A 25,880-nucleotide genomic window follows, 5' to 3' on the forward strand; every position below is an offset into this window, starting at 1 on the left:
TCGCCAAAATGTTGTGCTAACTAATGAAATTCCGATGACTGGGAATGTCAGTATATTGGTCAGCAGTTTTACTAGCCACCCCTCCATAAGGATGTGGTAACGCCTATTGAAGGAAGGTCATAGTGAATACTAAACCCATGCTTGAATGGTATCGCCAGAGACTAAAAATTGATCAGGACATAAGTACCCCAATGACTGGGATAAAGAACTAGATTTTCTGTTTGCCACTAAGGACTCGCTCTATGAGTCAATTTACTTCACGTTTTTATTAGCTTATAGACACCAAGTGTGAGATATTCTGAAATTAGTGAACAAGAGGCTTTTAGAACAGATGAGAAGGCCTTCATGTTAGAGTTCCAAGATTCATGAACTTGTGAAGTATTGCATGAGTACTTGAGAATCTCCCGAACAGTGAGAGATTGAAAAGAAATCAAGCATGCCAAGGCCAAACTTTTCAGCCAGGAGTACATATTGTACTCCTACCAATCCTTAAATGTCCAGTTCAGGGCAGCCAACCAGATGTTTGAGAATTCAGATAATGAAAGAAAACGGCTCTGTAATAAAATGGCAAATCATGAGATTCTTGGATTTTACCAGATGTTTGTTCTAAACTCCAGAACAGTTACGACACTTTTGATAGACATACATCAGTGAAAAATAACAATAGTATGGATTGAGAAATGCTAAAACCCACTTGAAAAACTGAAGGCCTTTTGAACAAGCAAGCCTGTTTTGACCAAACATTCAATGTAGTCATTGATGAAACTAACAGCAGGAAACCAAGTTGAGATTGGTGAAACCAATCAGATACTTCTCCAAAAATGAAGCAAGCATCAGAAATTATACTCCACTGTGGCAAAGGAAACCCTCAGTTTATTACTGGTTCTCTAAAGCTTTGAGACACATATTCAATCTGGGTACAGAGAGGAGACCACATTTTCTGGACCGCAGCCCGTTAAACTTAGAGGCAAGGTACAAGTCCAAAAACACCAGATTATTCTATTAGAGCTTGTTCCTTCAATCATATAACCTAAAAACCACCTACATTGCTGGGAAATTGAATGTAATTGTGGATACCATGTCCAGAAATTAAGAGTCTAGATTAGAGTGGTGCTGGAAAAGCACAGCAGGTTAGACAGCATCCGAGGAGCAGGAAAATGGATCTTTCGGGCAAACACCTTTCATCAGGACTGAAGGCAGGGAGCCTCCAGGGTGGAGAGGTAAATGGGAGGGGGATGGGGCTGGGGAGAAGGTAGCTCAGAGTACAATAGGTGTTTGGGGGTGGGGAGGAAGGTGGTAGGTCAGAGAGGAGGGTGGAGCAGATAGGTGGGAAGGAAGATTGGTAGGTAGGAAAGGTCATGAGGATGGTGCCAAGCTGGAAGATTGGAACTGGGATAAGGTGGGGGGAGGGGAAATTAGGAAACTGATGAAGGCCACATTGGTGCCCTGGGGTTGAAGTGTTCCGAGGTGGAAGATGAGGCGTTCTTCCTCCAGGAGTTGGGTGGTGAGGGAGTGGCGGTGGAGGAGGCCCAGGACCTGAATGTCCTCACCAGAGTGGGAGGGGAGTTGAAATGTTGGGCCATGGGGCGGTGGAGTTGATTGGTGCGGGTGTCACAGAGATGTTCCCTGAAGTGCTCTGCGGTCTCCCCAGTGTAGAGGAGACTGCATTGGGAGCAATAAATGACATTGGTGGATATGCAGGTGAAACTTTGATGGATGTGGAAGTCTCCTTTGGGGCCTTGGATGGAGGTGAGGGGGAGGTGTGGGCACAGGTTTTGCAATTCTGGTGGTGGCAGGGGAAGGTGCCAGGAAGGGATGGTAGGTCATTGGGGGCATGGACCTGATCAGGTAGTCACAGAGGGAACAGTCTTTGCGGAAAGGGATGGGGAGGGAAATATATCTCTGGTGGTGGGATTCGCTTGGAGTTGGCAGAAATCACGATGGATGTTGCAGTTTATGTGGAGGTTGGTGGAGTGGAAGGTGAGGACCAGGGGATTCTGTCCTTGTTATGGTTAGAGGGGCGGGGTTTGAGGGCGGAGGTGCAGGATGTGGATGAGATGTGTTGGAGGGCATCTTCAACCATGTGGGAAGGGAAATTGTGGTCTTTAAAGAAGAAGGCCATCTGGTGTGTTCTGTGGTGGAACTGGTCCTCCTGGGAGCAGATACGGCAGAGGCGGAGGAATTGGGAATATGGGATAGCATTTTTGCAGGAGGTATGATTATTTGAACATTGCAATTGTTGCACTGGATGTTACTGGTAGAGTTGATGTTGATAGTTCAACAATCAATTTCAAGATTCTTGCCTTTTTATATTGATTGAAACTCTTCTTTTCTGATTCCTTTCAACTGTGATTTACTGGCAGCAATCAGAGTAGAGAGAGTACTTACTGTTTATTTTAGCTGTAGTACAGAGTACCTAAATGACTATTCTCAGAGTTATAACCTTCACATCACTCTGGAACATCAGGCCACCAACAGATTAGAGTTGTAGTTGGTTTTAAACCCTTTTTCTCATATTTTTCTGGGAGGCCAAAACACACAATTTTTGCAAGAGATGGCTTTATGCTGTAAGTGGGGAGATGGACAGCTTCCTCATTATGTCACCTTGTTACACTTCTCTTTCTTCCTTTGAAATTTCACTGACACACTCTACAGGTGCAACATTCCATCAGTCTCATACAGGACTTTAGCAGACAGCAAGTGAATCGGGTGATTGTGATGAAGGAGCGTCGCTCCGAAAGCTAGTGTGCTTTCAAATAAATCTGTTGGACTATAACCTGGTGTTGTGTGATTTTTAACTTTGTCCACCCCAGTCCAACACCGGCATCTCCGAATCATAAATAATCATAGATATATTTAAACTTTGCTTCAAGATATGATTTTTTTAATTAAGCAAGGTCTGTTACAGCTAAGAGAGGAAGGTAGATGTAAATTCACTTGCTGTCTACTAAAGTCCTGTATGAGACTGATGGAATGTTGCACCTGTAGAGTGTGTCAGTGAAATTTCAAAGGAAGAAAGAGAAGTGTAACAAGGTGACATAATGAGGAAGCTGTCCATCTCCCCACTTACAGCATAAAGCCATCTCTTGCAAAAATTGTGTGTTTTGGCCTCCCAGAAAAATATGAGAAAAAGGGTTTAAAACCAACTACAACTCTAATCTGTTGGTGGCCTGATGTTCCAGAGTGATGTGAAGGTTATAACTCTGAGAATAGTCATTTAGGTACTCTGTACTACAGCTAAAATAAACAGTAAGTACTCTCTCTACTCTGATTGCTGCCAGTAAATCACAGTTGAAAGGAATCAGAAAAGAAGAGTTTCAATCAATATAAAAAGGCAAGAATCTTGCAATTGATTGTTGAACTATCAACATCAACTCTACCAGTAACATCCAGTGCAACAATTGCAATGTTCAAATAATCATGCCTCATGGAAAAAATTAAAACTGATCTTCATATATTTTTGTTAAACCTTTTCTCTTTGGATTCACTTCTTATTTCTAATCTATGTGCATATTTGTTGTGTTACTATTTCTTCTCAAGTTTTGTAACTCATAAATTTGCACCAAACTGATTAAGTTGCCTCCCTTTTAAAACATAAATTCATTTGGGTCTGAGGAAAAGGTATCCACAAGGGAAGGGATCCTTTCAAATTAACTTTGTTGTGATCAATCGGAGGGCAGATGAACAACTAGGGGGAGTCAATTTAACCCTCCTCACCAAGAAGCTGAATAGTTTGAAGTATCCCACATGGAACCATAAGAAAAGTGGGGAATCTCATTGGGGGACTGAAAGTGATGTCACACTGTTCAGATCTTGTCTGCTTCCAGCCTTGACTGCAGCATGGGAACAGCTTATATGACTCCACCTTGAATCCTCAATGAACAACACAGTGAGCAGTAACACTAGCAGCAGCAAAAGCAACACATACACCAACTATTTCTCCTCAACCATGTTGACAGAACAATGGATGCTCTGTCCCCAGCACAGATTCTGCAATGGAGGATCAGCTCTTTTGATATGTCTAAGTACTGGTGCCATATTAGGCTTAGACTTTCATGTCCAGTCATTGCTGAGATCAGCAACCTCCCGAAACAAGACTTCTATCCCAGTGGACAAAGAGGTTGTACTTTAAGAGTTGCGTCCATTAAGGTGTTTTCCACTGAAGGGGCTATCCTTGTTTTCTGCCTCTCCATGGACTTTTGTGTCAGTCCCACTATGAGGACAGAAAGTAGAGTTACGTGCCTGATTAATAGAATATTTGAACAAGATAGAATGGTACTTGTGTAGGGAGACTGCAGGTTTGGGTGCAAGATGACAGAAAACTGAGGGTTGGCTGTTTACATGGGAAGTGGTTGGAGAAAGAGGAAGGAGTGGGACTGCAAAGTGTGTTGGTCTGAGCTGCACTCTGGAAAAGAATCAAAGTATAGCTGTTAGCACCTGATAATGTTAATTCACTCAACCTTCCAGTCCTTATTCGGTCTTTGAAACCTTGGGGGGACTGTATCTGGGTATAAGTGACCACATTCCAGCTACTCACTTTCTTGGTCACATCTATCTATGTCTACCTTATCAAAGAGTCTTGTCACTTCCTCCCCTCCAAGGAAGCAATACTTTATGTCAAGCTCTTGGATCCTGCAGCAGGATGTTCCAGAGACCTAGGGAGCAGCCTTCCCATAATTCCTTTTCATTCCTGCGGTTGCTGAAGCCTCAGAAAGAAATGATAGGCTCTCCCTTTGCTCCCTTCAACTAGAAAATACTAGATTTGACAGAGTATGGATTCCCTAACCCACTGCCCAACAGCCCTAATGCAACAGGGTCAATTTCAATAAATTTTGACCTTTAGTATTTAGTGGATCAGTGAAGTCCTTCAACACATTTGTACCTGGTGAGTAACTTTGCACAAACTCCACTGTAAAATTTTTGGAAATTGCTGCAATCATTGCATTTCAATTCAAAGTTTATCTTTTCTTCTTGATTAGTAAAAGGAACTACAAAAGCTGGTAATTCACATTTACATATGTATATAATTGGCATTTGTAGAATAAAATGAGATGTTATTATTTTGACTAGTATTAAGAATTGAATGATAACTAAACATTTTAATAGGATCTTGCATTTTTTCTTTTGATTTCACTAAAATGTACGATTATCTACCTAAGTTTCTAGTTGCATTATATATTTCATAAAAATGTTGCTATTACTTATCTGAATTCACCATTTGCAAAACTGATCCACAGACTTCAGTGGATAGTTGTTTCTTACAGACATATCATTGTTCTATAATTAAATAACTTAATCTGGAGTACAGTTGCATTTCATTATGCAATACCGAAGCTAAAAATTGTACACCACAAGACAAGTTTGCCCGCCCTTGAGCCCCGCCCCTCCAACCGCCACCAGGACAGAACCCCATTGGTCCTCACCTACCACCCCACCAACCTCCATATACAGCATATCATCCGCCGTCATTTCTGCCACCTCCAAATGGACCCCACCACTCGGGATATACTTCCCTCCCCTCCCCTATCAGCATTCCGAAAAGACCAGTCCCTCAGTGACTCCCTCGTCAGGTCCACACCCCCCACCAACCCAACCTCCACTCCCGGCACCTTCCCCTGCAACCGCAAGAAATGCAAAACTTGCGCCCACACCTCCCCCCTTACTTCCCTCCAAGGCCCCAAGGGATCCTTCCATATCCACCACAAATTCACCTGTACCTACACACACATCATTTATTGCATCCGCTGCACCCGATGTGGCCTCCTCTATATTGGGGAGACAGGCTACCTACTTGCGGAACGTTTCAGAGAACACATCTGGGACACCCGGACCAACCAACCCAACCACCCCGTGGCTCAACACTTCAACTCCCCCACCCACTCCACCAAGGACATGCAGGTCCTTGGACTCCTCCATCGCCAGACCATAGCAACACAATGGTTGGAGGAAGAACGCCTCATCTTCCGCCTAGGATCCCTCCAACCACAAGGGATGAACTCAGATTTCTCCAGTTTCCTCATTTCCCCTCCCCCCACCTTGTCTCAGTCAAATCCCTCAAACTCAGCACCGCCTTCCTAACCTGCAATCTTCTTCCTGACCTCTCCGCCCCCATCCCCACTCCGGCCTATCACCCTCACCTTGACCACCTTCTACCTATCGCATTTCCAATGCCCCTCCCCCAAGTCCCTCCTCCCTACCTTTTATCTTAGCCTGCTGGACACACTTTCCTCATTCCTGAAGAAGGGCTCATGCCTGAAACGTCAATTCTCCTGCTCCTTTGATACTGCCTGACCTGCTGCGCTTTTCCAGCAACACATTTTCAGCCCTATTCTGAAGTATCCTATTATATGTAAAAATAAGAGTTTGCCATATGTATTCTTAGAAATGCTGCAAGCTACAATATGGACAGAACTGATTAGTCTTCCTCAGTGTTTATCCTGCATACTGTGAGAAAATAAATTCAAGTCAAAATTACCTACTCTGTTTCTTTTAACATCTTTGCCCTTATCCTTGCACCAGTTATGATCTTGAATGTTGACAGAGTTTCTACTCCAAGCACCTTTTCCCTACGTTCAACAAATGTGAAAGATGCTGTGATTTCCACATGGCTTCATTCATCCTACATCCTACACCATTAGTATTAATGTGCAAATCAATTAATGAACACTAAAAGTTTGAGTAAACAGAGGGTTTGAATCTTACAAATGATTGAATACTGGAACCAAATGCTGAGCTTCTGCAGCCACTGCACTGTTACAGTATGTGACACTGTTAGACTGTTACACTGTGCGACAAAAATGGTTAATAGATCAAACTCAGTCAATACACATTTTTGAATGCAATTGACAAGAATTACAAATACATTTTGTGAAATCGGTTACACAACCCAAGTCTTCATAGCATAACAACATATATAAGGTACTTAGTGTGACAGTAAAAACAGATTTGGCTGCTTAAGATGAAATACTGATGCTTTGGTCATTTTAGCTGGTAGTCTACATGAAGATTGCCATTGCAGTAGTTTTCTATATGTACAATATTAATCTATAGTCAATGCAGAAGAAAACAAAGCTCTGCGTGAAACTTGCATTAGTAAGTTATTATTGTCATGGGCAGAATATATGTGTTCCCTTTACTGCTCATGCTTCAAAGTCTTTTTTACCAATCAAAGGCGTGGTGATGTTAATTCCATACCCAATGTTGTGGGTTTAATACCTTGAGTGTTTGAGACAGCTAGCATTTGTTTGACCAATTCAATTTAATCATACATTTTTGAATAGTTTCAAAAAAGGATATTGATTCAACATCAGATTGAAATATTTCTTATATTTCCTCTTAATTAGGAGCGTGGCTTCCCATCTACAAATGGAGACAAGTGACCTTTAGGTAACCCTCTTTTGAAGCTTTTTGTGATTCTTTACAAATATAAAGGTCTGACTGAAAGTTCATAACATACTGTGGCATGACTTTCTTTTATTTACCAAAGTGGCTCAATTTCTCATATAATTTAAATGTGATTAAACATTCCCCTTACAGATTCTGCTTAATTTCCCAGCTGTCTTCACTCTTCTTGATCCATCACTATCAACCATGTAGTAGAGGCACCAATGCTGATCTGTAATCATGTCATAAGAAAGATGACAAGCTCAAAAGCTTCTATTTCTATCCTTCACTGTTTCAAAAGTACTTTTAAGTTCCATCATTCAATGACTCCATGCCATCATATGTTCAACACAAATATAACAATGAAACCTTTTTCAAGTGTATATTCCTGAAGTCACCAGAGTAGTGTTTGCTCAGTACCTTAGATGCTCAAAAGCTTTTGAGGTGGCCCCAATGGGATCTTGAGCTACATTGCTGGTTTATCCTTCAGTTATGAAAAACATGTCATCTTGGTCAATGCAACACCAGGAATAGCTGTCCAAAGACTTACTGAACAATCAGTAGTCATCTAAAATATATGGTGGTATACATTTACAAGTTTATGTGGCATTTGGTGGCTAGACCTTCAACTATATCAACAAATTATTTGGGAATAACCACAGCATTGATCTTGATTTAAAATGTTACTTAAAGGAATGCTAATTATTTCAGCTTCCCTGTTTGTTGGCTACTGTGAAAAGGACCTCTGAAGCATATGACGAGGACATTCCGGGATTTTAATCAAGGTTTTGTCAACTGAAGCAACATTTATTCCGAAAGTTCCCTGAGGATTGAACTGAAAAATGTGGTTAGCATGTTATTTACGCCAACAGTCCATAACTTAAGAGTATGCACAGACAGGGGAAATGAATGACCAGCAGGCAGTCAATACGATATAGGCAAGGAGAGCAGGAGGCCCATGAGTACCTGTCATTCTGTAACCTGCGCTCTGTTCTAAATACTGATGAAAGCGATGGTCCACCTGGAACATGCAGCCAAAGCCAAATCTACAGCACCACAACCACAAACAAAGAAGACTGCAAAAGCAATGTCCATTGTAGATTTAACTGTTGTGAGAACAGACAAGCATTTCTGCAACTTCTGCTGTGGACCCAGGCTGCTATGTTGCTGCCCTGATGCTAGGGTCTAGGATGTCACTGGACAGCAGCAGAGCACCCTGAGGTGGGAAGCTGAGCAGCTAACAGTACCCATGCCAGCATCAATGATTGGTAGCAAGAGATCACTGAAGCTTTGTGCCTTCCCTCAACAGGACAAACTGATGACAAGGATGAAAAATTTCAAATGATCGCAACATAATATGCTGCAGGGGAAAAGGGGTGTAGATTTGTTGGCAAGTAAACTCTGATTGGCCAAGGCATTGCCATGGAAAAAGCAATGGGGAACTACAGGCTCCTAAGACTCCACGTAATCCTTGGATTGATCCCCATGCCACATGCTAGTGAGTCCAGAAATAGAAGGGTTGAATTATAGAGTCTTCAAGATGCCCAGCACGGAAACAGACCCTTCAGTCCAACTCATCCATGCCATCCAGATATCCCAACCTAATCTAGTCCCATTGGCCAGCACTTGGCCCATATCGATCTAAACCCTTCCTATTCATATACCAATTCAGATGCCTTTTAAATATTGTAATTGTACCAGCCTCCATCACTTCCTGTGGTATTTCATTCTACACACACACCACCCTCTGCATGAAAACGTTGCCCCTTAGATCTCTTTTAAATCTTTCCCCTTTCATCCTAAACCTATGCTCTTTAGTTCTGGACTCCCCTACTTCAGGGAAAAGACTTTGTCTATTTCACTTATCCACACCCGTCATGACTTTATTAACTTCGATAAGGTCACCCCTCAGCCTCAGACGCTCCAGGGAAAACAGCCCCAGCCTATTCAGCTTTCCCTATTGCTCAAACCCTCCAACCCTGGTAACATCCTTGTCAATCTTTTCTGAACCCTTTCAAGTTTTGCAAACATCCTTCCTAAAGGAGGGAGACCAGAATTGCATGCAGTATTCCAAAAATGGCCTAACCAATGTCCTGTACAGCTGCAACATGATTTCTTTGCTGTCCATTACGCCTCCAATTTTGGTGTCATGTACAAAACTTACTAACCATACCTCCTATGTTCATATCCAAATCATTTCTATAAATTATAAAAAGCAGTAGACCCAGCACCGATCCTTGTGGCATTCCATTGGTCACAGGCCTCCAGTCTGAAAAGCAACACTCCACCACCACCTTCGAGGTCTTCTACCTTCAAACCAGTTCTATATCCAAATGGCTAGTTAGCCCTTTATTCAATTTGATCTAACCTTGCTAACCAGTCTACTATGAGGAACCTTGTCAAACTGAAGCCTTACTGAAGTCTATTTAGATCACATCAACCATTCTGCCCTCTTCAGTCCTCTTCATTACTTCTTCAAAAAACTGAATCAAGTTAGTGAGACATGATGTCCCATGCATAAAACCATGTTGATTATCTCTAATCAGTCCTTGCTTTTCCAAATGCATGTATATCCTGTCCTTCGGAATCCCCTCCAACAATTTGCCGACAACTGATATCAGGCTTGCTGGTCTGCTGTTCCCTGGCTTTTCTTTACCACCTTTCTTAAACATTGGCAACAGTCTTCTAGCACCTCACCTGTGACTATTGATGATATAAATATCTCTGCAAAGGACCCAGCAATCACTTCCTTAGCTTCTCACAAAGTTCTAGGTGCACCTGACCAGGTCACGGGGATTTATCCAACTTTATGCGTTTTAAGACATCCAGCACTTCCTTCTCCTGTAATATGGACATTTTTCAAGATGTCACCATTTATTTCCACCGATTCTATATCTTCCATGTCTTTTTCCATAGTAATGGATGCAGGAGGGAACACTTTAGAATTTGCGATTTTTGAGAAGATTTGTAGCTCAGGTTGAGATACAGGTTGTAAGTTTACTCACTGAGCTGGTAGGTTTGTTCTCAGACATTTCATCACCGTCCTAGGTAATATCATCAGTGAGCCTTTATTGAAGTGCTGGTGTTCTGTCCCACTTTCTATTTATGTGTCTTAGTCTGTTAAGGTAAGTGATATCATTTCCGGTTCTTTTTATGAGAGGTTAGTAAATGGGGTCCAAATCAATGTGTTTATTGATGAAGTTCCAGTTTGAGTGCAAGGCCTCTAAGAATTCCTGTGCATGTCTCTGTTTAGCCTGTCCTAGGATGGATATGTTGTCCCAGTCGAAGTGGTGTCCTTCTTCGTCTGTGTGTAAGGACACTAGTGATAACTGGTTATGTCTATTGGTGGCTAGTTTGTGTTTGTGTTTGTTAATGACTAGTTTCCTGCCTGTCTGTTCGAAACAGACCCTTTGGTCCAACTCATCCATGCCGACCAGATATCCCAACCCAAATATAGTCCCACCTGCCAGCACTTGGCCCATATCCCTCCAAACCCTTCCTGTTCATATACCCATCCAGATGCTTTTTAAATGTTGCAATTTACCAGCCCCAACCTCTTCCTTTGGCAGCTCATTCCATACAGGTACTACCCTCTGTGCGAAAACATTGCCCCTTAGGTCTCTTTTATATCATTCCCCCTCACCCTAAACCTATGCCCTCGAGTTCTGGACTCCCCCACCCCAGGGAGAAGACTTTTATCCTATCCATGGCTTTCATGATCTTATAAACTTCTATAAGGTCCCCCCTCAGCCTCCGACGCTCAGGGAAAACAGCCCCAGCCTATTCAACCTCTCCCCAAAGCTCAAATTCTCCAACCCGGGCAATATCCTTGTAAATCTTTTAATCTTTTCTGAACCCTTTCAAGTTTCACAACATCTTTCTGATAGGAAGGAGACCAGAATTGCACGAGGCCTAACCAATGTCCTGTACAGCTGCAACATGACCTCCCAACTCCGGTACTCAATACTCTGACCAATAAAGGAAAACATCACTATCCTATCTACCTACAACTCTACTTTCAAGGAGCTATGAACTTGCACTCAAAGGTCTCTTTGTTCAGTAGCACTCCCCAGGACCTTACCATTAAGTGTATAAGTCCTTCTAAGATTTGCTTTCACAAAATGCTGCACCTCACATCTATCTAAATTAAACTCTATCTGCCACTCCTCAGCCCATTGGCCCATCTGATCAAGATCCCGTTGTAATCTGAGTAACCTACTTTGCTGTCCACTACACCTCCAATGTTGGTGTCATCTGCAAACCTGCTAACTGTATCTCTTATGCTCACATCCAAACCATTTATATAAATGATGAAAAGTAGTGGACCCCACCGATCCTTGTGCACTCCACTGGTCACAGGCCTCCAGTCTGAAAGACAACCCTCCACCACCTCCCTCTGTCTTCTACCTTTGAGCCAGTTCTGTATCCAAATGGCTAGTTCTCCCTGTATTCCATGAGATCTAACCTTGGCTAATCAGTCACCTGTGGGGTACCTTGTCGAATGCCTTACTGAAGCCCACAAAGATCATATCCACCACTCTGCCCTCATCAATCCTCTTTGTTACTTCTTCCAAAAATTCAATCAAGTTTGTGAGACATGATTTCCCACGAACAAAGCCATGCTGACTATCCCTAATCAGTCGTTGCCTTTCCTAATACACGTACATCCTGTCCCTTGGGATTCCCTCCAACAACTTGCCCACCACCGACGTCAGGCTCACTGGTCTATAGTTCCCTGGCTTGTCCTTACCACCTTTCTTAAACAGTGGCACCACGTTAGCCAACCTCCAGTCTTCTGGCACCTCACCTGTGACTATCGATGAGACAAATATCTCAGCAAGAGGCCCAGCAATCACTTCCCTAGCTGCCCAAAGAATTCTAGAGTGCACCTGATCAGGTCCTGGGGATTTATCCGCTTGTGTTTGTTTCAAGATATCCAGCACTTCCTCCTTTGTAATATGGACATTTTTCAAGATGTCACCAACTATTTCCCTACATTCTATATCTTCCATATCTTTTCCACAGTAAACACTGATACAAAACTCATTTAGTATCTCCCCATCTCCTGCGGCTCCACACCAAGACTGTCTTGCTGATGCTTGAGGGACCCTATTCTCTCCCTAGTTACCGTTTTGTCCTTATTGCGTTTGTAAAAACCCTTTGAATTCTATCTGCCAAAGCTATCTTATATTAAGAAAATTAAGAAAAAACACTATAGATTTATTAAGGACAAATCCTGTTTCGCTAATTAATCAGTGCAGTTTTTTGAGAGTAGTGAAGATTAATGAGGATAATACCGTTAATGTGACATAAATGGACTTCAAATGATATCCGATATACGAACAAGGTACAGGAGTAGGCCATTCAACCTGCAACAATCCTAGCACTTTCCCCTGCCTCAACAAACAGTATTTCAATTCCATCTCAAACATCAAAAACTGTAAGTACAACAAACATTTATCCACCCACTTCCATAACCAGCGCTCCTCAAACATTCCAGAAGATTCCCCTGGCCTCGGAACCTATTCCACCATTAGCCATGTGGCTGATGCAGCTACCACCCCCACGCTGATTGATGATGTCACTTCCGGCCCCAATCATGGCCACTCCCGCAACCACTTCCACCCCTCATAATTGCTCATGCATCACACCCACCCTTCACATCATCACTGATGCCACATGCTCAGTGACTTCCGCCACTCCTACTGCCGTGGTCACCACCACTTCCACCCCCACCAGCACCACTCACCTGCATTCTGCTGACATGCCCCCCACAGACCCCACTGTCACTATCCCCACCCCCCAGAACCCCAAGGGGAACACTACCCCTGCTCATGACTCCACCCCCATTCCCCCCACCATCACACCCACTCCAGTTACAGGTTCCGCCCCCACTCCCAGCTCTACACCCACACCAGATCCCAGCTCCCAGCCCTGCCGAGTTTTCACCATCCCCCCAGACCTCCCCCTCACTGAGGATGAACGATCAGTCCTCAGCAAAGGACTCACCTTCATCCCCCTCCGTCCACACATCAATGAATTTAATACACGCTGTGACGTCGAACAATTCTTCCGTCGCCTCCGCCTCCAAGCTTACTTTCACAATCAGGACTCCTGCCCACCTTCCGAGGACCCTTCGCCCACCTCCAACACACTGCATCCACCTGGACACCCCGCGTTGGCCTATTACCTGCCCTCGACCTCTTCATTTCCAACTGCCGCCGGGACATTAACCGCCTCAACCTGTCTACCTCCCTCCCCCACTCCAACCTCTCACCCTCACAACGCGCAGCCCTCCAATCCCTCTGCTCCAATCCCAACCTCACCATCAAGCCAGCGGATAAAGGGGGCGCAGTGATTGTTTGGCGCACTGACCTCTACACCGCTGAAGCCAAACGTCAACTCAAGGACACCTCTTCCTACTGCCCCCCTCGACCATGACCCCACCCCCCATCACCAAACCATCACGTCCCAGATCATACAGAACGTCATCACCTCAGGAGATCTCCCACCCACAGCTTCCAACCTCATAGTCCGGGAACCCCGCACTGCCCGGTTCTACCTCCTTCCCAAGATCCACAAGCCTGACCACACTGGCCGACCCATTCTCTCAGCATGCTCCTACCCCACTGAACTCATCTCTACCTACCTCGACACTGTCCTATCCCCCCTAGTCCAGGAACTCCCCATATATGTTCGAGACACCACCCACGCCCTCCCCCACCTCCAAGACTTCCATTTCCCTGGCCCCCAATGCCTCATATCCAATCCCTCTACACTTCCATCCGCCATGACCAGGGCCTCCAAGCCCTCCGTTTTTTCCTCTCCAGACGTCCCCAACAGTACCTTTCAACCGTCACTTTCATTCATTTGGCCGAACTGGTCCTCACCTTTAACAATTTCTCCTTTGAATCCTCCCACTTCCTCCAGACCAAAGGGGTAGCCATGGGCACACGTATGGGCCCCAGCTATGCCTGTCTCTTTGTTGGCTACGTAGAGCAGTTGATCTTCCGTAATTACACCAGCACCACTCCCCACCTCTTCCTCCGCTACATTGATGACTGCATTGGCGTCACCTCGTGCTCCCGTGAGGAGGTTGAGCAATTCATCAACTTCACCAACACGTTCCACCCTGACCTTAAATTTACCTGGACCATCTCTGACACCTCCCTCCCCTTCCTGGACCTCTCCATCTCCATTAATGACGACCGACTTGACGCTGACATTTTTTACAAACCCACCGACTCCCACAGCTACCTGGATTACACCTCTTCCCACCCTACCTCTTGCAAAAATGCCATCCTGTATTCCCAATTTCTCCGCCTCCGCCAGATCTGCTCCCAGGAGGACCAGTTCCACCACAGAACACACCAGATGGCCTCCTTCTTTAGAGACCGCAATTTCCCTTCCCACGTGGTTAAAGATGCCCTCCAACGCATCTCGTCTACATCCCGCACCTCCGCCCTCAGACCCTACCCCTCCAATCGTAACAAGGACAGAACGCTCCTGGTGCTCACCTTCCACCCTATCAACCTTCGCATAAACCAAATCATCCGCCGACATTTCCGCCACCTCCAAGCAGACCCCACCACCAGGGATATATTTTCCTCCCCCCACTTTCCGCCTTCCGCAAAGACTGTTGCCTCCGCGACTCCCTGGTCAGGTCCACGCCCCAGACAACCCACCCTCCAATCCTGGCACTTTCCCCTGCCACCGCAGGAACTGTAAAACCTGTGCCCACACCTCCTCCCTCACCTCTATCCAAGGCCCTAAAGGAGTCTTCCACATCAATCAAAGTTTTACTTGCACATCCACTAATATCATTTATTGTATCCGTTGCTCCCGATGCGGTCTCCTCCACATTGGGGAGACTGGGCGCCTCCTAGCAGAGCGCTTTAGGGAACATCTCCGGGACACCCGCACCAATCAACCACACCGCCCCGTGGCCCAACATTTCAACTCCCCATCCCACTCTGCCGAGGACATGGAGGTCCTGGGCCTCCTTCACTGCCGCTCCCTCACCACCAGACGCCTGGAGGAAGAACGCCTCATCTTCTGCCTCGGAACACTTCAACCCCAAGGCATCAATGTGGACTTCAACAGTTTCCTGATTTCACCTTCCCCCACCTCACCCTAGTTCTAAACTTCCAGCTCAGTAACTGTCCCCATGACTTGTCCTACCTGCCTATCTCCTTTTCCACCTATCCACTCCACCTTCTCCTCCCTGACCTATCACCTTCATCCCCTCCCCCACTCACCCATTGTACTCTATGCTACTTTCTCCCCACCCCCACCCTCCTCTAGCTTATCTCTCCATGCTTCAGGCTCACAGCCTTTATTCCTGATGAAGGGCTTTTGCCCAAAACATCAATTTCGAAGCTCCTTGGATGCAGACTGAACTGCTGTGCTCTTCCAGCACCACTAATCCAGAATCTGGTTTCCAGCATCTGCAGTCATTGTTTTTACTCTTTTCAATAAGATCATTTAATCGAATAATAATCTCAAGTCCACATTTCTGTCAGATTTTGATAACCTTTCACCCCCATTGCTTAAAAATAATCTATTCCTCTCTGCTTTAAAAGTATTGAAGAAAACTGCTTTGAAGCAAGAAGCTTCCAAAGGTCCTCAATTCTCCAAGTGAAGAATAAAATCCGATTAATCTCTGTATTAAATGGGTGGCTTCTGATTTTTATAACATAACTCATCATTCTTGATTCGCTGATAAGCGAAATCGTCCTCTTGACACTTAACCCTGTCAAGACCTTGTAGAATTTTGTATGTTTCATTGAAGTCATCTCCTATTCTTCTAAAGTCCAGTAGATACAAGGCTAGCCTGTGGAACCTTTCCTCATGAGACCCAATCTCATTCCAGCTATTAGGTTGCTAAACCTCCTCTGAAGTCTTTCGAAACATTGTGAAGAATGTATGTTTCATAACATGACCAAGAATGTAAAGAGTACTCCAAATGTAGTCTCACCAGTGTCCTTATAATTGAAGCAAAACCTTCTTACCTTGGTATTCCACTCTCATGGAGTCATTGAATCATAGAGTCATAGAGTTATACAGCATGGAAACAGACCATTTGGTCCAACTTGTCCGTACTGACTAGATATCCCATTTCCCAACACTTGGCCCATATCCCTCTAATCCCTTCCTGTTCCTGTACCCATTCAGATATCTTTTAAATGTTGTAATTGCACCCGCCTCTATCACCTCCTCTAGTAGCTTATTCCATATATGCACTACCCTCTGTAGGAAAATGTTATCCCTCAGGTCCCTTTTAAGTCTTACCTCCCTCACCCTAAACCTATGCCCTCAAGTTTGGGACTCACCTACCCTCAACAAAAGACCTTGGCTATTCACCATATCCATGCCCCTCATGACCTTCCATTAAATGATACTGTTCTATTTGTATTCCTCATTACTTGCATATTAACCTTCTGTAATTCATGCACTTAGACCCCAGGTCAATTTGTATCTTGAAAAGTACATCCTGTGTAAGTACAAAGAGAGTTCATGGAATAAAAGGATAATAGCAACATGGATACAAAGTTGGCTTGAGTGATAGAAAACAAAAAGTAGTTGTGAACAGTTGTGTCCTGACTTGAGGGATATTTGTCGTGGGATTCCACAATGCTTCGTGTTAGGATTGCTGTTCTTCCTGATATTTATTAATGACCAGACCTTGGTGTACAGGCACACTTTGAAAATTCACATCTAATTCAAAATTTGGATATGGTGAGTCATGAGGAGGGTGGTGTAGAAATTTAAAATGACACAGATGGCGTGGCAGAATGAGCCGACAATAATATGAAATTTTAACAGAGAAATGTGAAGTGAAATGTCGGTTGAAAAAACACAGAAAGACAATATAAAAGTCAACATGCAATGATAAAAGCAGCAGTGGATCAGAGGAACTTAGTTATATACCTAAGGAGAAGTTGGATTAGCTGAGAATTCTTTCACTGGATTTTAGGAGATTGCGGGGTGACCTTATAGAGAATTATGAGGTGAATAGCAAAGGTAATTTCCCTAGGTTTGGGGAGTTCAAAACTAGAGGGCATAATTTTATGGTGAGAAGAGAAAGATTTAATAGGGACATAAGGAACAAATTTTTCACACAGAGGGTGGTTCTTAAATGGAATGAACTGAAGTGGTAGATACAGGTACATTTGGACAGGTACATGAATAGGAGTTAGAAAGGATGCAGAAAAGATTCCCAAGCATGGTTCCTGGGATAGAGGATTTAAGTTACATAGAAAGTTTGGTGAACATAAGTAATAAAAGCAGGAATAGGCCAGTCAGCTGCTCAACACTGCCTTCCATTCTATAAGATCATGGATGATCTACATAAGGCCTTAACTCCTCTTTCAGAGTTACTTATACCCCTCAATTCCTCAAACTGTCAGAAATCTATCTACCTCCTCTTTAAATATTTTCAGTGATCAAACCTCCACACATCTGTGGGGTAGAGATTTCTAGATATTCATTATGCCCCAGAGTATCTCAGTTTAAATGAATGTCCCCTTATTCTGTAACTCTGTCTCTTAATTTGAGATTCTCCAAATAGTGTAAACATTTTCTCAACAGCTAAACTATCAAGCCCTCTCAGAATACAATATGTTTAAAAAAGGTCACCAGTCACACTTTGAATCTCTAATGAATAATGGCCTAAACTGTTTAGCCTGACTTGATAAATCAACTATTTCATCATAGGAATCAACCTCATGAATCTGTTTTGAACTGCCTCCAATCTCAGTTTCTAAGTTTCATCTTTCTGTGTCCATCACATCCTTTCTTTGCCTGCACAAGTTGCACAGGGTACAGCATATAGGATTATGCAGCACAATTTGCCTTATGCAAGGCATGTCCAAACTGATCCAAGCATCGGGACATCACCTTCAGGGCACCAATATCATGTTCCACCATTGCCCTTGTTGAAAAATTAGCTACATTGTAGTGTGCTCCACCTTAGGCAAGGGGATACAAAAGAGAGTTATCTGCCACTGTTACAGAAGGTACCCCTTGTCGCCCAGTAACCATCCCTGTAAGGCATCCACTTTTGAAATGAAGCAATAACCAGAGAGTTTTTCAGTGATATAAGCATAATGGCAGTTTCCAGAGCACCTGGCACAGGCTTCTAATATATGGTACCAATGATTGCTCATGATTTGTACATTGATGGAATGGAACCCTTTCTGTTCATGGAGTCAGTGCATTATGATTTGACGTGTACAGACCATAGTGCTGTGTACTTGGGAGAAACCTAATACCCAGGCTGCAGCTCCAAAGTCATCACAGAAAAATGACATGACGTGATGGGATCTACATTGGCAATAGCTTTGACACATTTGAGGATTGACAGAACACACACAAGTCTCAAGTGGAGTCTTGGAAGCAGAGTCTGTTGCATAAATATTTAGCACAGCTGTTAACTTGATGGCCAGAGTGATAGGATGGCCATTTACCCATTCAGTCAGAGGTCCCAATCCAGCAGTTACTATAGTTCAGTGACCTTGGACATCTACTGGTTGAGTGACACTGCATCTTGCTCATCTGGACAAAATGCCAATCTGCTGGTAGATGTTGGACCTCCTGGACATCCTGTGAATTCTGAGGGACCTTCTGCAGCAGCATTTTCACATTGATGCCATTCAGAAGCAACAGGATGTTAATGGTCCTGAGCTTGCTGGAACATCTATTCCTTCTCAACCTCTCTGTAACGTTGTATCACCTTGACTACAGAGACAATGACCCCCACTGATCAAGCTCCATTAGTGATGGTTCCAAGGAATCTGTGTTGGAAATTTCAGAAACACCAGGTCCTTACTAATGTGAGTAGTCAACAGTAACAGCACACACAAATGGTAGATTGGCTTTGTTCCCCCATGTAGTGGGACATGGAGGAGTTGAAATGGAGGGCCATTGATTCACTCTACATGGATCACCAACACGGAGATCTTATTCAGATGAATGCACTACAATCCACGAGGTGCAAACTCGGAAGGAGTTTGTAAGTGCTATAGGATTACTGATATGTTGTTCTCCCACACCCATTCCCTCATGTCACCCAAGAAAAGTTGCATTGCATGTCAGAGATCTTGGTGAATACTTACAGTTCAAGGTGCAAGGCAATCAGTTCAGTAGCTCTGTACAACCTATGAGACCTCAGATTGTTTTTGTGAAGTATTGCCCTCGGGTATCTCCTTTAATGTTGCCTGTGATCAAGTCCTCTTCACAAAGCTGCCTGTGATCAACTTATAATGACCAATGACATGGTGAAAATTACTTCTGACCAGGATTTGTATCCCACATATTAGAAACTGCATGAATTTCACATGCAGGATATTATAATTACAGAGGTAGTTAACCTGTACTGTGTAAATGCCTGATTGCTACAATTGCCCCTTGAAGGGCTTCACATCACTCACAAGTAGAACTTACATACTCAGTGAGAAAATAAAATACTTGCTCTGTTCACTTTGGATGTGGTCATAGCCATTTTCCATTTACAACGTGCCTTTACAATTTGCATAAGTATGCAAGATTGCACTGTGTACAGGAAGTTGCAGGGCAGCCTGTCAATCAAGGTGTCCCACCCATGAAAAACTTCCATTTTCCTTTCTTCCAGACATTTCCTCTCACGTTCAGTAGAACTGAGCTTGCAAGCATTTCTACACACCTTTTGATTTATGACTTCATTAAATTGAGCCCTGGTCCTACAGCTTGTGTTTGTGCTGTCCACCTGTTGAGGTCAGGCTGCATGTGGTCCTCGATAACACCCTTCCTGTGGTAACCCATGTCCTCCAATACATGCTAGTCTCATCACTTTATATGTTGAGTTGCCCCTTCACAATTATTCTCCTCTCTGCATCTAAGAATTTTATTCATTTTTTTCATTCGCAGGATGTGGCAGTCACTGGCTCGGCCAGCATTTATTGTCCAAATAGAGTCAAGCACATTGCTGTGGGTCTGAAGTCACATGTAGACCAGATGAAGTAAAGGAGGCAGTTTCCCTTCTGAAAAGATGTTAGTGAATGAGGTGGTTGTTTCCCAATAATCAGCAATGGTTTTATGGTCATTGTCAGATTCTTAATTCCAGATTTTTATGAAATTCAATTTTCACTGTCTGCCACAGCAGGTCTCCAGAACATTACCGGATCTCTGGATGAATAGTCTAGCATTAATATCACGAGGCCATCACCTCCCTCGAAAGCATGCTGCCATCAATCCCCGGAATTGACTTCCCCAACCTTCCTATCACAACAACCCCCTCTGATAAATCCCTTTGACCTTCATTAAGTTGACCAATACAATTGACTGTTGACCACCCACCTAAGTGATGGATGAGAACTGAAAATGTGTTGCTGGAAAAGCGCAGCAGGTCAGGCAGCATCCAAGGAACAGGAGAATCAACGTTTCGGGCATCAGCCCTTCTTCCTGAAGAAGGGCTGATGCCCGAAACGTTGATTCTCCTGTTCCTTGGATGCTGCCTGACCTGCTGCGCCTTTCCAGCAACACATTTTCAGCTCTGATCTCCAGCATCTGCAGTCCTCACTTTCTCCTCTAAGTGATGGGTGACCAGACCTCTGAATGATCTCTGTGCAGACTGACTCATTCATCCCCAGACAGGTTGCATTGTAGCTATAGGACTGACCATGGCTTGCTTCATGAACTGTCATAAATGGATCCCTGACCTTGTCTGGCCTAAGTAGCTGAGTGACTGCGTCAAGGTCTGGACTGATATCAGATGCTGATTGTGAGTTACTGTGCCAGGGCCACATGAGTGAAAGCGGTTTCACTTGACTTGTCCGAGGACTACTCACCTTAGGCTCTGAGGCCTGGCCATTTGTTGAAACACATGCAGCTTATTTGCCACATAACCACCTGGCACTTACTGCAGGTATAAATTGGGCATTGCATGGTGTCATAGCACAACATGTCTAACCACTACAGGGAGGTACATATTAAACTGTAAAGGGCTGGACACTTTTCAAAGATGATAAGTGAGAAACAAGGTCTACCCTCTCCAACCATGGCTGATTACTCTGTTATAACCCACTGACTGAGACTGAGCCTAGATACAATGCTAATCATTCTTCAACCAGGGTGTCATGGAATAGACCATAGAGCTCTGCATGACTGGAACAGGCAGAGAATGAATGTCATGGACCCTAGAGAGGTGAGAGAGTGGTAAGTGTCCTCCAAAGATGAAGATGACCAGGAAGACTATCACCTTCAACATGATAGAGTGCTGCAGCATCAGGAACATCAAGTCAAGCAGGACTTGATTGACACCAGGTTCCAGGAAATGTGAGCTGGGTGCAGTGATCACTCATTAATTGTAAATTTGTTCCTGCTCCAAAGGTGACTAGTCCCTGTTGTTTGGAGAAGTGAATCCTGCTGTTGTTTGTTTTATTCTTTGCTTTTGCTGTTCTTGGATCATATTGATTTTTCAATACTTTTTAAACATTTTCAATACTTCCCAGCTTGCAATGGTCCCACATTAATTTTCAGCAAACTTTATTTTAAGTGGTACCTTATGAATCAGCACCCTTGATAAACTAGCAAAAATTACAAATACCTCAAATACCACAAAGTTTACTGTATTATTCTGTCCCAATGATCATAGTTTTTAATTTATTTACCTCAATGTAAATATACTTGTTGTTCAATCGAATGGACACACGAAATATCAACAGTCGATTCAATTTCGAGTCAATTTCTCGTCAAATACTGTGATCTCATGTGTAGTCAGTTGAGGATGCAGGTGAGAAGACTCTCTGCCAGTAAGTTTTATTTAAGTCAAAGTTGCATTACTATTTAAGTGAATTATGCTGTAAGTAAAGTATAACAGTGTTGTGTATATCCCCTGCCTTATGTTTCTGTCACTCAGTGTGTGGTTTTACATTGATTATGTTGACTTCTTGATCAACCAGAATACTTGATCATTTGGCATGCCCCTGGTCCCATAGATAACAGAGAATAAAACATTTGTTGTAATAAAAAGGACGTTAGGCTACACTGAGCATTGGGCAAAGCACTTGCTTAGACTGAGGTCTGAGGTGGGATGCCACAAAGCAGCGTAATCTGTGTGGCTTGGTAGGTAAATAGCAACAGAGTTATGACCCTGCACTTGTATTTGCTCTGAAGTTTCAATCCTGTCGTCTATGTGCCTTGAGAAGCATTTCTTTTTTAGCTCATCTCATATTCTGTGAAGGGCAATTCTTGGCTTGCAGCTCTTGACTTGGTACACAGCTAGGCTTTAAAAATGTCTCTAGCCCTGGGAATTCTGGGATGTCCTGGCAATGGTGAGTATCTCTATCTCTGGTGACAGGGAGGATATGACATGCAGGGCACCGTAGAAGTGTGCTTCAGGTTAATGAGATATATTTCAGGAGATAGCATGAGAAATCTCGGTAGGCCTCACTGAGAGAGACCCTCAAAAAAATCTACGTAAATTAACACAGCCAGTTTCTGATAAAATTCAGCCAAATATTTCTAAATTTGTATTCAATCAAGTTTGACAAATTTATTCACAACCACCTGATGAAGGAGCGGTGCTCCGAAAGCTAGACTGCTTCCAATTAAACCTGTTGGACTATAGTCTGGTGTTGTGTGATTTTTAACTTTGTACACCCGAATCCAACACCGGCATCTCCAAATTATCCTTATATAGTGGCCCCTTGCATCCCACAACAATTTATGTGGTTTTCAATTAACCTTTTTTTTCTAAAATATGTGGGTTACATCAAGTAAAAATTGTTTTGAGGTGAAATACGGACCATTTCAATCCAGTATCCTTGGGGGTGTAAGCTGACATTTAAAAACTATGCTCAATTTTGCACTAAATAAAACAAATTTCAACTTTCTTTCAGAGAGAAAATAAGTATGTTTGCCATGGATAATGGAAAATTCACAGCGGGCAACATGAAGGTCTGCGCAGCAAGGGTTTTCACTGGCTACTCCAGTTTCATCTCACAGTCCTAAAATGTGCAGGTTAGATGGGCTGGCTATGCTAAATTGCCCCATAGCGTCCAGGAATATCCAGGTTAGGTGGATTAGTCATGGTAAATGCAGGATATGGTGGGGGTCTGGGTCTGGGTGGGCTGCTCTTTGGACGTTCAGTCCACACTTGATTTGCCAAATGAACTCTTTCTGCACTGTCGGGATTCTATAATGTGCATAGGAAAAATTAATGTGATTAAATTGAATGTCCATGCTTCAACTGAAATTGCTCTGGCTACGACGTTAGTATATTTGAAATTACCTGTATTATAGTTGAAGATTTCTTCACACAATAAAAATAATGTCAACTGATTATCGGAATAATCAGACATAACTATTTCCTAATCAGAAATGGTGAAAATAAGATGTTCTTGATATCTTCTCAAATTCCTATGAAGGAAAATATGGCAGAAAGCATAATGACACATGTATCCTTTGACTAATTGGCCTGTCAAAATTGTATTTCCCACTTTTATAACAGATTGATTCTCCATTGCCACAACGTTGAAAGAATGGATAACTTAGCCCTAACCTCTTTAACTTTGTTTTAATACCACCATGTAATCATCAGTTTGTGTATTTCTCCAAGCTGAGACAAATCCTGATCGTTGTGACAATGCTGTCACTTGAAAAAGATTATTTTGTCCTGATTTTTTTTAAGAGAGGTTGTAAAGACAGAGGTGCCAAAGAGTCTAGAGGGCTTTTAGGTTGTTTTTAACAGTGTAACAATGGAAGTGGCCAGTTCTCTCAATTCAGGTTTTTCTAGGAACCTTTAGTTGTAGCAGTCACAAGATGTGTGAGTCCAGAAGGTTTGCAAGCTTCAGTAAATGATTCCTAACAGACTTTCTCTGAAATCTCTCTGGATGTCGTTCCCTCCTATCTATAAGAATCTGGGTTTGAATTTACCTTTTTGCCAAGAGGTGTGTTTATAGGATGTTACTGGATTGAAACAGTTAATTAGTTAAGTTGCTGTATCGGGTCAAATAAGTTTTCAAACAGTTAAGATATTCTAAATTCCACTTTCTTTTGTTTGTTCTTTTTCTTGTTTCAACTGTAGTGTTTAAATAAATTCCATTTTGCATAAAGCTGAGTGTTTTGACCAGTTGCATCATACCTGGAACACTCACTTCATATTTATCTTCAAAATAAGAAAACGTTAGGGTCTAGAATACCTATATTTTGAGGGGGTCTGGCCTGGCTCACAACAGACTGGGGACTCTTCTGGGATTATTCTATGATTTGGGTTTAGGTTTGTTGGACTCAAAAACGGTGAGTGGAATAAGTGTTTCTAGTTCGGGGTGTTGAAATCACCTTTCTGAGGTAGTGAGAACTGATGTGAAAGAGCAGAGAGTTAAAACTGCAAGATTAGCAGCTGAAATGGCTGATGATTATGAGTTACTACATAAATCAAAGCTTGGGTTTTGACATCAATTTCAATCTGTGAGGAGTAGAAATTGGGGAAAAGAGAAATCCTCAGGTGGTGAGGGAAAAGTAGATCTCAGTGAAGCTCATAAAGATAGTTTACCGCAAGGTAAAAAGGAAACCCACAAAGGGGAAAGAGAGGTTAAACAGCTCAGGTGATCTTGTTACAATAATGTAGGCCACATGAAGTCACAGTGTTGGTGGGTTAGAAAAAGGATTGGGAAAATGGATGTAGGAAAACAGGATAAGCCATTGAATTTTGTTGGAGTGGTAAAGGAGAGTGCAGTGGAAGCTAAAATGCTGTCCCAGATTATGCAACCTGGTCAGAGGTTGATTGAGAAGGAAGTGCCAGAACTTCTTAAACCATTTACTTGTGAACATAAAGTTTACTCACATAAGCCAGGTGCAGCAGGTAAAGAAGTTACTGTACTAAAAGATATCGATCAATCTTTGATGTTGAGAGATGAGGAGATATGTAACTCAGAAGGACTATTGCCGAAAAAAGTGCTAGTACATGGAATTCATGGTGAGACGAAAAGTGCTCCATTATATGGCGTTAAGGTTGGTCTGTCTGGTAAAAAGTGGAGAAGTGTTAGTAGGAGTACGAGAGACAACCTCAGCTCCAGAAAAACAATTTATCCTTGGCAATAATGAAGCTGGATCACAGGTAGGAATGCTGCCTACTGTAGTTGAAAAGCCAGTGGAAAATCAGGCTACTCAGGTAATGCAGAAAGTATATCCTGGGACTTTTCCTGACTGTGTGATTAACAAGGCCATAATCCACTGGCTGAAATAGGAGGAGAAATCAAAGAATACTGATAAGGAGGTTGAAATGGAATTATCAGAGACCATGTTTGATCAAATGTTTGAGAAAAAAAACAAGAACAGATGGAAGACAAAGTGGATATTTTTAGTTTGGAGAAATTAACTGAGTTACACCAGAAAGATGAAAAACTGAAGCAATTACATCGAAAAGTGTATACAGAAGAGAAATCTAAGTGTATTCCCAAATGTTAGTACCTAAAAAAATGATGTCTTGATGAGGGAATAGAGACCATCACATATTC

This window comes from Chiloscyllium punctatum, chromosome 11 (genome assembly GCF_047496795.1).
Source record: "Chiloscyllium punctatum isolate Juve2018m chromosome 11, sChiPun1.3, whole genome shotgun sequence".
Classification (NCBI taxonomy): domain Eukaryota; kingdom Metazoa; phylum Chordata; class Chondrichthyes; order Orectolobiformes; family Hemiscylliidae; genus Chiloscyllium; species Chiloscyllium punctatum.